At 40.0% G+C, this 15,616-nt stretch overlaps 1 long non-coding RNA gene across 1 annotated transcript; it reads left to right on the forward strand.

The window, feature by feature from the left end:
• The first annotated feature begins 11,913 nt into the window (after positions 1 to 11,913).
• Positions 11,914 to 14,385, forward strand: LOC111674347. Its single transcript, XR_002762385.1, has 2 exons — positions 11,914 to 13,356; positions 13,427 to 14,385. It is a non-coding gene; the product is annotated as an uncharacterized LOC111674347 (long non-coding RNA).
• The last annotated feature ends 1,231 nt before the right edge of the window (positions 14,386 to 15,616 follow it).

The following is a 15,616-nucleotide window of genomic DNA, read 5'->3' on the forward strand; positions in this document are numbered from 1 at the left end:
TGAGCCACCCCTTTGAATACTTCTTTTACCCCTTACGCTAGCAGTAATTGTTCTATCCAAATGAAACATTTTTTGTATTGTTCTGATCTATAAATTAACCAAGTTTCATTTGGATAAAGCAATTACTGCTAGCGTAAGGGGTAAAAGAAGTATTCAAAGGGGTGGCTCACCCTTTAAAAATGAATTTTTTCTAAAAATTCCAAATGCATGTTTCATAATTCTTCATTCCCTACATTTTGACGGTTGTTTCATGAAAATCGGTCGAGTGCTTCTATATGAAACAGCTAACTCACCCCCTTGCACGGTCAACCTTGAAGCCTGATTTCACCCCCTCAAAGTGTTTATCCGCCGATAAAAAAAAATACGGGTCCCTTAGATTTTAGTCCTCTATAACATATTTAAAAATGAACAAAATCGGAGGGCGACACCTCAGGTACCTTCCTTGTTAGAAGATCTCAATTTCAAATTGTTTTCACAACCCGTAATGTGGTATGCTAACTCTTATGACGTCGTCGCAGAGTGGCCACATAAAATTGTAAGGTCATTGAAGCTAGCACCCCCACCATATCCAGAATTTTGAACTTCCGGTCTATATTTGTGAGCTATTTATGAGCTCTCAAAAGGCGACAGAAAAAAATTGTGAACTCTTACCGTTTACGAGAAAATGATTTTTTTTAGGTGGGGGTGTTTTAAAGCTTCCATTGAAGTTAACAGCCCCACCCCTAAAAAAATTGTCAAAATAAAAAATTAAGTATGTCAGATTTATGTGCTATTTATGAGCTCTACAACGAGTCCAAATACAACCCTCTCGCACCACCAGAAAGAGGTAAACCCCCCTCCCGTACTACCGGCACACATATCAATTCATAGAATGCAATTTTTTTCTAGAATATTGCAACGCAGGATTTGAGCTATTTATGAACTCTTCGTAGAGGTTAAACTCAAAAATCTCGCCCCCCCCGGAAGGGGTAAACAATCCCTTCAAAAAGTTCAACATATTGTTATTTCTGTCCGTTGAATGAGATATTTGTTGGGGATAATTATCATTTGTTAACGAATTTAAGTTAGCAAAACACGTGACGACTAAACAACCTGTCGATGAAATTTCCCGGGGGCAAAACGGCGAAACATTATAATTTCCATAAAAAATATCATCTTCCACGGACAGAAATAACAAAATGTTATACTTTCTCTAGAAAATTCCCGATGGAAACGTGCGGTGGCGGCGGCGGGGGGGAGGCAGACACCCCATGGAACTAACCTAACCTCCTCCCATTACTAATCTGGGTGGATATTATTTATAAAAATCGTGGCTTAATTCATATAGAAGGCATTTATTAGAAATTGATTTTCACATTAAAAAATTAATCATTTGATACAGTTTATACGTGGCATTGCTGTATTAATCACGAGGAGTAGCAAGACCAGCTACGAGATGAAGCAAAAAAATAGTGGACTGTTTCTTCTATGAATAGTTAATTAGTAATTATTTCTCATGTGAAGGACTTATTTAATTCTCGCCATTTCGGGAGGTCATGTTGCGGCGATATCATAAGGGTTGGCATACCGCAGTAAGGCTTGTATACAAAATTCGAAATTTGGTCCTCCTAGGAGTAATTAGTTAGCAATAATACCTGCTATGAAGGATCATCATTTACTCGCAATTTTCATGTCTCTATGCTGCTACTAGCACTAAGGGTGGTGGCATACCCACTTGGGGGTGAGTAAAAGAATCGATTTTGGCTTTTCTGTGAGTAATATCTATTAGCAATAAATTCTGGTGTATACGTTAATTATGAACATTTGCTTTATTATTATTCTTACAATGTGGTAATGCTAGCTTTACATAAAGCTGGCATCCTCACTATTTTTTGGAAGAGTATAAGAGCAAACAATTTTTTTCTTGCGCAATAACAAAAATAAATTAGCAATAAATTTTATGTAATTGTGCTGAAGTGACAACGTCAGGTTGGAGAACATAGATATTTATGTTATGTATTTGCACAGTAATAAATAGCAATAAATTGAGCAGCATAGTAAAACTATTAGATTTTCGGTCCCTTCTGTCTCGAGATCCACGGCTGAAGATTGTTTTAGGGTGAAAGGGGTGGGGTTTCGAATCTGGCTTTTGGGTATTCCTAGAGCATTTAAATAGCACCAAAATTCTGCGAGAAGAGTACTTGCAAAATGTTATTATTTCTACCTCTGCTTTCTGGGAGCCTTTACGATTGGGGGTAGTTTTGGGGTGAAAGGAGTGGTGTTTCGGATCTGGCGCTTCGGTATTTCTGGAGCACGAAAATAGCACCAAAATACCGCGTACTCGTTTTTGCGTTAATCTCTTCCTCAGTGAAGTATGCACTGTGGGGATGCTGAGTGAACGTTCACTCAGCACCACCTCCAATTTTCAGTACAAGGGGTGGAGCACTAAAATAGCGGTAAAAAAGCATTAAATTCTCCAATAGGTTTCATTCCATATTTCCGATGTGATGATGCCTACTGTACATACATCATATGTGACGGCTGGGAACGAGTTAAAAACCCGAACACAATTGATTACGAAATTTTAAAATGTATCCTGACAGTACCACGACTACGTGTATACTGTATCCTCTCAAAACACCTTCGGTATACAAACATTTAGCGAAATATATTTATCTTTATTCAATTAATTGCGACAATAGCTCAAATTGCTTCCTTCCCATGAAAAGCTCAAATCAACTATTTTTGCCAAATACAGTAGAACATTCATTCCAATAAAGTCTCAGCTAAAATCGTTTTGCCAAGTGTCAGAGTACATTTGGTTTCACGTATGTTGTATGTACAAGATTTTCTGTTTCCTCAAATCGAAGATAAATATTAAAAACTATATCGAAACAAATAAAAAAAATAGAAACCAAATTTGAAAACAATATTTTATTTGCCGAGCATCCGAAGTATACTCCTAGCATATGATCATTTTGGTGCTCGCCAAATAAAATATTGTTTTCAAATTCAGTTTCTTATTTTTTTTTTATTTATTTCGATATAGTTTTTAATATTTGTCTTCGGTTTGAGGAAGAAAAAATCTTGTACATACAACATACGTGAAACCAAATGTACTGTGACATTTGGCCAAAAGATTTTAACTGAGACGTGCATGGAATGTCTACTATAGTTCTACTATATTTCGCAAAAATAATAGATTTGAGTTTTTTTATGGGAAGGGAGCAATTTGAGCTATTTTTGCAATTAATTGAATAAAGATAATTGTATTTGGCTAAATTTTTGTACACTGAAGGTGTTTTGAGGGGATTTCACTCCTTTTTTTTAAATAATGTTTTTGTGTCTATTATTAATAATAAAATCGGCAAATGTATTTGATACATTCCTATAATATCAAAATATAATTACTACAAACATGTAATTTGATAAGAAGTTACTAAGAATATGTACATTTCGTCTACGCGGTATATATAAATATATTTTTTTTATATTAACACCCTCAACATTTTTAATGGCATCATAATTAATCCGTTAATATGAATTCTGAAATTCTTGTATCAAATTAGGATTTAGCGACAACAAAAACCGTGAGAAACCCAATTTTATAAAACTCCAACTATTTTTACATTTGTATCCGCCATATTAAATTAGCGATTTTCAATTATTAAATTCTGTTTCCAGAATTGGGTTCAGTAATCTCGTAGATGTTGGAAAACCCATTTTTTTAATAAAAAAATGCAACAATCTGGTAATTTCCTGTCCACTATTTTGAATTTCGGAATTTTGTTGGCAGATTTGGATTTAGCAGGCACGACTACCGCGAGAAACTAGTTTTGATAAAAATCCAACCAGTTTTACGTTTTTATCCGTCATATTGGATCCACCATTATAGATTTAAAAATTTTGTTTTCAGATTCAGAGTCAATGACCCTACAGATCTTGAGTAACAAATATTTTCGAACAAAAATTCAACCATTTTTAAATTTTGTATCCGCTATTTTGAGTTTTAAAATTCTGTTACCAGATTTGGATTTAGCGACTTCAAAAAACTGCAAAACTCCTTTTTTCTTATAAAAAATACAACCATTTTGTAATTTCGTGCTCGCCATTTGGAATTGCGAAATTGTGTTGTCAGCTTTGGATTCAGTGGGCACGAATACCGTGAGGAACTTATTTTTGTAAAAATTCAACCATTTAGATATTTTTTATCCGCCATCTGGAATATCAAAATTCTGTTACCAGTTTTGGATTAAGCGGCTATACAAACCACGCTAAATCGTTTTTTTATAATAATCCAATCAATTTTGGAATTATATTATTCGTCATATCCGGTCCACCATTATGAATTTTGAAATTCGCATTCTGCTGTCATATTCGAATTCAGTGATTCCAAGATTCCAGAGAAATCCTTTTTTCTGATAAAAATCAAATCATTATGAAATTTTTGTCCGCCATTTTGAATTTTGAAATTATAGTACCTGACTTGGCTTCAGCAATCTCCAAACATCAAGAAATCTTTTCTCTATAAAAATCCAATAATTTTAAAGCTAGGATGGGTATAGTTCCTTTTCGTTCCGCGCGAGGTGGTGTCGCATGCTGGCTACCCAAAAACTATATGAGAGTCTACCTATCATATCTGTGCAAAAAACTAGTCTGTAACTGGGGCGACGTCGATGATGATAACAGAACCACGATTCTGAGAGTCCTGAAAAATTTTAAGATGCTATATCTTCACGTAGGTACTAGCGATCGGAGCCGGGTAATTTTAAAAAATTTCTAATTTTTTACACGATTTTTTAGCTGATCAGATGTTCATTTCTTTTTCTATAGTAATGGAGAGAGCAGATTCCCATTTCCCCCACTCCTGAAATCTCGATCCTTGGCGTCTCGCTCGAGCTCAAGCGCGCAAGCGCGTATCTCTCACCATGCGACGCTGTGAGTTTCTCGCTCAAAATTGTATTTGGCTCGAAACTCTACCGAGTTTCTTGATTTTCAAAAGAGATATTTTGACATGGGGTGGATCGCAATAATGCAAACCAGAATGCCGTCGAAGCAGCAGATACGGTAACGGGCGACCGTAGCGCAACCGATAATGCACCGATTACTCCGCTCCGTGGAATTCAGACGGCGTCTCAAGGGATAGGATAGCCGGATTCGTGGCCTAATGATCCTGCCCACCTCTCCGACTGCATCCGTGGCGTAGGGGAACTGTCGTCTTCGGTGAACGTGGAAGCAAGCAAACCGTATCGTTGTCACGACGACGAGCAACTAATTCGCTAGAATTTCCGATGAGTTTAGGCTCGTTACTTCCCTGCGTTCTTTCAACACGCGGCCTTGGCGAGGAACCCTGCCCGCTCGCTTAAGTTTCCGCGGATTAACAAGTTAAAAGGAACGTTACGAACGGCTCGTTGAAAATTCCCGAGGCGATACGTTGCAAAGGGGAATCGTTAAGGCAGCTTACCGAGACAAGCGTGAAAGTTTCTCGCAGAGAAGCGTCGGAGATTGTTGCGTGGCTTGTTAATCGTTCTCGAAGAGGCGATTTCTTTGAAACTACAATTATAAAGTCGTTGTATTTCAAGACGGATATGGGTAGAACCCCGGCGCGAAGAATTATTGGATACGTCGCTTCAATAATTTCCGAACGTCGGGACGGATCGAGTCCCGTGGCGTTACTTAATCGGAAAAATGAGAAATCCTGCCTGGGACCGACCGTCCTACATGTTCGCGCAAAAGCCTGGACGTTCAGCTACGTGTTTCTCCGCTGCGTCAGCGGCGCGGTTAGTGTCGCGGTTACCGTCACGGTTACCGTCACGGTTAGTGTCAGCGCATGACGCAGGGACATACGGCTGAATCTCGGGACCCGTAAGCGGATGCAAAGTGGTCAGCCGTACTTTTCTCTCGTTTACCTAGCAAAACGCTCGTGGATTTTTATTCCGGGTAAATGGCGGAACCGCGATACGCGAATTCTTAAAATCATTGCAATTTCAGGACGCCCCGCAGCTTCATCTCGTCCCTTCTTAGGTCGGGGATCGTTTACTCGAGAGCGGCGATAGCGATTACCCGAGGATGTCGCTCGGACCGGGCCTCGTGGGTTTGTTTTTTTTTTTTTGGGGACTCGCTTCCAGATGGTTAAAGCCAGTCAAAGACCTCGTCGAGCAAAGTAACGAAGATACTTTATTTTCGATGCCTCTTGGTTTTACAGGAACGACTCGTAGACTCGGTCAAGTCAAGGGGCCTAGCGTTCGCCGAGAGTTACAGGTGCCTTGCACGCAGGTTACAGAATGGAGACAGTTCAAACTTCAATAGATCAGAGAGCGAGCCCTTCGGAGCGGGCCTTTTTATACTGACCTAGGATGTTCCTAGGCGCGGAGGAGGATGCTTATTGGTGGGTTTTTAAGATCGAGGAGGAAAATGTCTCATTGTGATTGGCTTGGGGACAGGTCGAAGGGGAAACAGGTGGAAAGTGTCTTTTTCTAGAGAATCTGAATGTTTGACGTTTCCCAGGGCTGTCATCTAGTTTGGGGTGCATAAGTACTCGGATAAACAAAGGGGAGATAAGAACAAGGGAGAGCATGTCTCCAGGAGCGTTTCGGAGCGCGAGACGCGTTGCTCAGTCTCTTTCTTAATATTACTTAAAATAAAATGTTAGGTAGGGACCTAACACCCTCTCCTTCGTCGCGAGGTCCTATCGCTTAACTTTTAATCGAATCCAGATATCGACTGAACCGGAATAAATCGCTTTAAGGTGGCGTAACCTTGCTTCCCTTTGACGAGGAGTACGGGCGTAAACGCCGCCCGAAGAATTTATGATTCTCCAGCATGATTTTATAGTGAATATGCAGTTCAGTTTCGGTATTACCTATACATCGCCTCGTCTCGGTGCGTTTTATTGGCCCGAGCTTAACAAAGACAGGGCGACATTCGCGGCACCGTCGTCCATTTCGGAATATTACCCGCAGCCCGTTATCACGCCGATCGCGTATACGATCTCGTCTCGCGATTGTCATCGCGATAGCGACTCCGCGAGGAGCGGGATTCGATCTCCCCGCCGGGCCGCGTCGCGATGCAGCGAGTATGCGCGACGACATTGTCCTAGTCTCGCATCCTTTATTTCGCTCGCGCGCAAATGCGCGCGTCCTGTCACCGTTCGCGTTTCGAGCCTTTCACTCGCTGGAATCTGTGGAATCGCTCGCGCGAGTCGTCTCCTCGCTCGGTATCCGCGACCACATGGGCAGTGCGTCATTCCAGAGCGCGTCAAAATATCAATACGCGAGATTCTCGATCGAACGAATCGACGTTTCTACGTAAGTCCAATTCCTTTGATTTCAAACGACCGTCGACTTTGAGCAAAGCTTTAGCGTTACGATTCAATCTTTTTTATTAATTTTTTAACCAGAAGGGTGGAAAATTAGGTCACTCCGTGTGCCGTGGAAGTCGTTCTCAATGGGGACGTACATTGAAAGGAGATAAAATCGCGGAGTAAAATGGACTCGAGCTTGTGTAGTTTCTCCCTGGGATACCAAATTAATTCCTGGATGCTTTTAGATTGCGGGAATGCTGAATGGCCCCAACGAGCTCGAGGAGTTTCGTTTCGGTAGCGATCGTTCGGTTCTTTTTTTCGTTTATTATCTGCTTATTATATCCACACGTTTTGATTTAAATCGCGGAGACGAGTTCGAAAAGTAGATTATTCGTTATGGTTATTTTCACCGTTTTGTGTCTTTTTAAAGGTGACTCTTTGGTTAACTTTTTTGTTTAATTCACATTCTCGTGCCTCGAGGTTTGATTTAAATGAAACGAAACTATCCCGGGCGTATTCAAAAGTAACAGGACGTTTTTCAACCTTCCCAAACAGCTTTCAACGTTTTATTTACTCGGCTAAAATAAATTACCACTACTGGCCGTCGGTCTTGGATTTCTACGCTGTGCGAGTTTTTCCATTAATTCATTATCGTGTTCCGCAACAAATATAGACTTTTTATAGAGTGCTTTTACCTTCCAGGCAGAGCATTCGGACCATAATTTCAGTTACGATCACGTTTTCTTTGAGCGTCATAGATATCAAAATATTTGGATATATACATGAAAATGTATTACACGGAATTATAGTTTCATTAGATTAATTAATGTCATCAAAAACATTACTATAAATTCCAAAATTATTGGTCAAATGGAGAGAATGTTCGATTTGTTTGTAAAACAGACCCTGGCTAAACAGAGTTTCAAATCGAGAGTCAAACCGATCGAAATAACTTATAGCCAGTAAAGATTAAAATTTTGTATACGCGTTTTGGCTGAAAACAAATCACCGATACCGTTGCGATTTCTGTGGAACGTTTCAGTTTAGTAAATTGCAAGTGCCAAACATTAATAAGTAATGGATTCTCTGTCGAATCGCCTTTGTGTATGTTAGAAGCTGTACCAAGAGGACTTGAAATTGACGTGGATTTTTATTTAAATTTTAAAATCATTGCCCCGGCGTATCTGGTCCAAAGATCCATTTGCCGATGAACGAAGTAACCGTCTAACAGAGCTGCAAGATTTTATAACAATTCGTGTTCTTGTTACCGTTTGTTGAATTGGATGCAATTCCCTAAATCGAAAAAGGACTCCTTTGGTCTAGGCGCTTATTCGTATATCAAAGTTACGGACGATTCTTTCCGCTAATTTCGAGAAATAGGGAGAACCTGTAATGTCAGTCTAGCTTACTAGGTAAAGAGTTACTTTTAGACCGCCTTAAAGCTGGGACAGAAAGGGACTTGAATACGTAGCTTTTGAAAAGCGCGTTAATCACGTTGAGTGTTTTAAACAAAACGTAGTGCACCCTTGTCAGGGCATAACGCCTTCTTTGTTTGTTACGATTTCGCTCAAGACGTCCGATTTACTCGGCGAGCTTTCAACGCTTAAAATGCTTTTCCGTGCTTACGAGAGCTTACCCCAATGTACGTGGCACCAGACTAAGCCCATATAGGAGATATTTAGGCGGTTAAAGCGTTTCAAACATCGAAAGCGGGTTGAGTGTTTTAAGAGGTCTTGAAACAATGTCAGACTTGACGGAAAGTGACGAGACGCTGCCCATATCTTTATTGTTTTACTTTTAACTCCGAAGTGCTCACGGTATTTTCCATTTTAAATGGCGTGTACGTTTATTTGTGTTCTTTGTAGCAGTAATGGAGGGCTAGAAGGGTAGGACGAGCAGAGAAGTAACTCGAGGATAATCGTTTAGCGAATGACGGACAAAGTTTCACGAATTTCGGCGCATTTACCTGCACGCTTCTGGACAATCATGTATACTGTTTATGGAATGAGCCAGCATATGAAAAGCGTATATATCCACTATATTTTCTATTACAATTGCTTCTTTATATGTCCTGCATTGAGAAAAAGTAATCGTGAAATAGGTACCAGTACCTAAAAGAGATATACAACTATAGAAAGAATTATTTTACAAACTGTAGTTATTGTATGCCATATCATTTTAAAAGTCTGGCGTCTATTTCACAGCTCGTGTGGTAATCTTTAATACTATTCTTTCTCAGGGTACGATCAGGATTATCGACATATTTTTTGAAGGTATCACCGAAACCATCGTTCTATTTATTCATCTTTTCCCTTAAAACCCAACTTATTGGTAACGAGTTAAGCCTTATAGTATTTATCATGACTTATTTGAGTACACTTTGGCCAGCGCGCTTCAATATGTCGCAAAACGAAATGGGAGATCTCTCCCAACGGTCGTGCAGCGGCATATCGCGAAATAGGGTGGAATCTCCCAGATCGGTCGGCAATGCAATAAGGATCGAATGCCGTAAGGCGTTCGATTACGGGGACGAGAGGAGCTGCACTTGTGAAAAAGAGTGGAAATAGGATAATTTAGGATACAAGAGGAAGATGTGAATTCACGTATGCCTTAGGTCGATTCTCTTTTAGAATTGATTAGGAAAGAAGTACAGGTAGAGACAAATTGGGTGTCAGTAATGCATATAAGTATTCAAAATTAGTACGCTCCGTCTTTCTCCGGAAGTCCAGGAGCGAGGATACACCTGAATTGCAAACATCATAGCTTAGAGTCCGGAATAGAGGAAAAAGAATAAATCGAGAAAAGAAAGAAGAAAGAAGTAGTGAGCGAAAGAGTAGGAATAGAATAAGGAACCGTTGAAGAGTATTCCACGAAAGGTTAAATTCAACGAAGTAGGACGTGCTCATGTAAATACCTGCGAGGACATTGCCTGATCTTTTCATAAGACTAATGGTATTGCACTTTCATACCTTCTATACGTTTCCTTTTGTTTCTTTTTTTTTTTAATCGGATGAAACGAAAATTACACAAATAGAAGGCAAGGTGCAGTTCTAATCCAACGTTTTAGATTAGAAAAAATTGTATAAAAATTAAAAATCGGTGCGTGGCAACCATGCGCGTTAGAAGGGAAACTTCAAAGTTAACGAGAATGATTACATATTAATAATTAATCTTGATTGCTCTTTCACGAAATGCCGTTAGTCGTTCGATACTAGTCCTTTCGGACATAATTATTCATTGTTTTCATTTATATTAATTTCATTTCACTTCAAAATATGCCAATAAGAGAATAACGCTCTATATTTTTAGGCGATTTTAATGTCAACTTCGCCGAGCCAAAAGTACAGCCACTGGTTAACTTTTTAGACAAATTGAAATTATGTGACACTAACGATAGCGTTTCTGCAAATTGTATTAATATTAAAACAAAGAGATGAATGTGAAATGTAATTATCTATAAAATAAAAGCGTTCCGAAAGGGGCGCTTTTCATAACCTGCGAACTTACACGTGTCACCGTGCCATAAGAAATTTCACCTTACAATACATTGCGACGTGTAGGGACCTCAAGATATTGCTTCTGTCCCTCGACACGTGTGCACCATTCGTGTGATAAAACACATTCGAGGTATCCCTTTACAGTAAAAATATCGCGATGCTCATTTTCCTTTAGTTTGACCTAAAACATAGTCAAAGCGACCATTAATTTCGGGAGTTTAAAGGGTGTTGTGGATTAATTAGCGTCGCGCGGATTTAGGGCGTTAAGACGAGAGCGGCATCGCAAAGCGGTCGAGATTTACCGCGTACTTTTTTCCTTAACGCTAAGCAGAGTGTAAAATACTGCCGAGGAGACGCGTTCTTTGCTAGTGGCGCTCAAGTTGAACGACACAGAGAAACGTACATACGTTTCGAACAAATCCGCGAAGAGGCGCGCAGAAACTCGACTCGGTCGGCTGCTCGCTTCCCGAGAAAAGCCTTCGTTCGAACGGACAATGGCGGCGCGCACTCGCGATTCCGTCGTTCGGGGAAGCGCGATTGTAACGAGCATCGTCATTAAATCATATCATTCCTCCCTGCATTTCGGAGACCAGGTTTTCCCCGAATCATGAATATTCGCGGCGTTGTTCGAATCGCAATCAATACATTACCGCGCTATACCGAATCTGCGATCGACCGACAGCACTTCTATAAATAGGAAACGGGGAAAATTCATTATTTCAAGTCGAGATGTTTGAGCAAAAAAAATACTGATTAGATCGATATAAAACGTCATTTGCAGTCTGGGCTTTTCCCTTTCCTCGTTGTAGACACCCAACTGTGCTTGACGGCACGCGAAAAACTGTTGAAACTTTCATACGTTTCGCGCATCCCAGATGGCCCTCCGACTCGGAAAGAGAAAGAGAGAGAGAGAGAGAGAGAGAGAGAGAGAGAGAGAGAGAGAGAGAGAGAGAGAGAGAGAGAGAGAGAGAGAGAGAGAGAGAGAGAGAGAGAGAGAGAGAGAGAGAGAGAGAGAGAGAGAGAGAGAGAGAGAGAGAGAGAGAGAGAGAGAGAGAGAGAGAGAGAGAGAGAGAGAGAGAGAGAGAGAGAGAGAGAGAGAGAGAGAGAGAGAGAGAGAGAGAGAGNTTTGGGAATGAATTTTTCTTCGTATCTCTGTTTGCCTTCGAATACCGGGACCATGCTGGCGAAACCTGTACGATGCAGTGTATTAAAACACTCGTGCAGATTTCGCAAATTTTGCGGAGAAACCAAAAGTCACCGAATCGAATTCTGATGTGAGAAGGGGTTAAGGGAAAAAGTTAATACAATTTAATGAAATAATTCAGACAAAAGCCTGCACTTTTTCAATGCACGTACATTTCGACATTCAAAATATTTCTAATAAAGTCGTAAACAAAATTAATATCATCACTTTCTATATGCGTCAAGAGATGAACATAAAACAAATATTCCGATTTTGCAACTAGACAAACAAGCAGAAATTTCAAATAACACGATAATCGTTATTGTTCTTATTTCCAAATAACTTAATTATGATCACTTTGAAATTTCATCTCCTTGATATATATCCAAATTGTTCATGGTATTCATTAAAGCACTTTCTATTGCATTTCCAGAATAGGATAATTATGGAAACATTGACGAGATAACGAATCGTTTCATCCAGCTGTGCGAACGAACCGAAACCGGTGAGATTATTATGTAAATTCCAGATTTTAAACAGTCCATTAATTATGCTTTTTTCCGATCAGGACAATCGTATGATATTTCTTGTCGACCGATAGTTGTGAAACATTCATCCTCGAAGAAGGAGCGGGGGTGAAATCGGCTTATCACCTTCGGAAAATATGGGATAATGATTTTTAATTTTTTTTTACTAACAGTTTATAACTAAAAGCACCTACTCTGTTATCGACATCGCCCCACTGATAACACGACGATTCTTTTGTCCGTTTTATTTACGGTAATCTGGAACATGTTTTCATATTATGTGATTTACTGGACAGATCCATCAGGACGCACAAGAAAATTGTACGTGTTTTTAGATGCTTTCCGAAGTAATAGAGAGTGAAGCAAATTCAAAGAGAATGCGTTTACGCAATCGCTTCGCCCTCTGGATTTTGTTTACAAAAAATGTAAACGTTAAGTTAGGTGGACATATTATAAGACCCATTTAATAAATTCTTTTGGATGTCATTGCAATATTTCGCTACTTTCCGCGGGTTGGGAAGAATATGACAACGCATTACGCGCGTGCGTCCCATGTAGCTTGCGAAGCAAAAGAGAAAAATAAATGTAAAGGCCATTAGAGTCAAAGCACCTCCGCGGTAATTATACTTTGTCTCTTCACAGGATGTTCCAACGATATTTACAGCCGGTTGAGGGCCGTCGAAGAATTATGCATTGAAGCGTGGGTGAATCGAGTTTGCCACTTTCGAAGGAAGGCGAACAGTTTCTCACTACTGACAGCGTAGCGTGAGCTACTTAACTATCAATAATAATAATAAGTAATTGGAGTACCGAAGAAGCCGCTTTTAAAATACTTTGGCGATTTAACGAGTAAATTTCTTTTAAGCCGTAAGAATTTTTTTCCTCAACTTCCTTTGTGATTTGGTGAATTAATATTAATAGTTTTTTTGTTCCTTAGATTTATTAAATATATCGTTAAACACGAGCATCGAATTCAAAGGAGATATTGCACGGTGATCATGACGATTCAATTCAAAAGAAGCATTGATAAAATGTTTACAATAAACGGTCTTCGAGGTAATCGACGGGGAAATTCACCAGCCACGAAACGCCACTGCTCCTGAGATATCTCTTCTCAATTCGTCGCGCCCAGGTAGATTACTTAACAGTTTTTATCACGTGGAAGTTTGCAGTGTCCAGGTTTAGAGTTTCTTCTGGAGTCACTCTATAGATTGTTCAATTTGTTACGCGACCGATCAATTGTTTCGTATCTCGAATATCCCTGAATATTTTAAAGAACATTAACACCGTCGAAATTTCTCTAAGGAAATTTTTTAAGCTTTATCGAGAACGCATCGATAGTAGAATATCGAGAAATGCTAAATTAGTCTAACACTTTTGTCGATATTTTAGCGCAGGTCGAGCGAACCCCTTTTCTCAGCGCGTTCATGCATTGTACAGTGAAGATAGAAAGTACACGGTCGCAAATTATACGACCATCGAAGTTAAAACGTGGTTGCCAGGATTATACACGATGGTTAGCAATAACGGTGCATTCGGGGATAAAGTAAGGGAAATCCTTCATGGGAAAAAGACTTGAAATCACAAAATAAAATATCCAGGTACGCATGAATTTTTACGTTTAAGAAATCCAATTTCGACAATAAATCAGATATGCGTGCATTTGATTAATTTCAAGACCTAGCCCAACGTAATAATTTGTATATCCCTTTAGGGCGATTTCATAGACATTCGTCTCAATTAAGTACGAGATCCATTATAAAAAAAAAAAATAAAAAAATAAAAAAAAACCGTGTAACGCTACAAATAAAAATCTTTCGATTTAGGTTTTTGGTCTTACGGGATAAAATGTGAATCAAATACTTGTGAGAGTTTTTTCTCAGGTTTTTTGGGGGACGAAAAAAAAAAAAGAAGGTTAAATTGAGTTAGGCAAATTCATAACCACAATGGCAAATGCCTGTCAAAGCGAACGCGAGAATCGAGACGGCGACTTTTGGAGTGATCCAAAAGACGATCGTTTCTCTCTGTTCTGAAAATGCGATATCTCCTTTCCCAGGATCCCTGTAGAGGCATCGTCCGAGGCCGGAATCACGCGTCTTAGTCCTCTCCGCCGCATACTGCGCGAAGAGACGGCGCGAAATGAACTGGCGTCGACGCGGAGTGCATCCGCAGTAATCCCGGTTGCCACGGAGAGATCGCAATTTCGAAATTACTCGCCGAGGGCAATCATCGCGTCCATCCTTCCGGGCCGTCTACATAGGTCGCGAAATCGGGAATCCTCGGCAGGCATAGTCGAAATCGCGAGTTCCCAGGGGAGATCTCTCTCCGCGACTCGGACAGCGCGTATCATCGAAACCATGGACATTTTCCCGGGCCGAAATCGGGACTTCGATTTCTGCCAAATTTATGCAAACGAACGTCGACGTTGATTTTTTTCGCAAATGAAGATTAGGCCGCTTGTACACGTACCAGCAAAACCGGCGTCGGCACCGACTTTTCCGCCGAAAACAATCTAACTTACATTTATTTACGTTATTACCATCGAAAAAAACCGGCACCATCACCGATTTTGCCGGTCGGGTGCAAACGGCCTTACAGCTTTAATACTCGCGATATTTTCATGAACGAAAATCGAGTACTCGATTGCGCGATATTTATGCATATATTTGGGAATTCGATTGGGCGTAGAGACGAGGGAATTGCAATTCGTCGAAACGGAGATCGGCCCTGGAGAAAGTTGCGGATTTGAGTGCGTTAATTTAATTGAATGGATAAACGTGGATATCGTTGCACTTTATTGTTCATTTGCCTGCAAGTAATACCGTATTCATCCTGGCTCGAAGATTCGAATTCAAACTGTTTGGTGGTAGATTTTAGTTCTTTTAAAATCATCTTTCTGTGTAACCTTCTGGTTCCAGCGATAATTGTGACCGACGCCGCTTATAACGTTTTGACACACGTATCGCTAGAAAGCTCTATCAAGTTTGACATGTGTAAATTTCCGGATGATATGTTCTTGAAAATATTCACGGTCAGCACTTCTTCGTGAACATCTAAATTTAGGACCGTTCAAACTTAAGGTGAAGTGAAACACGTCGAGGAACTTGATCAACGTCGATAAAGAAGA

The sequence above is a fragment of the Orussus abietinus genome, unplaced genomic scaffold (assembly GCF_000612105.2).
Source record: "Orussus abietinus isolate OABI.00-Male unplaced genomic scaffold, Oabi_2.0 scaffold268, whole genome shotgun sequence".
NCBI lineage: Eukaryota > Metazoa > Arthropoda > Insecta > Hymenoptera > Orussidae > Orussus > Orussus abietinus.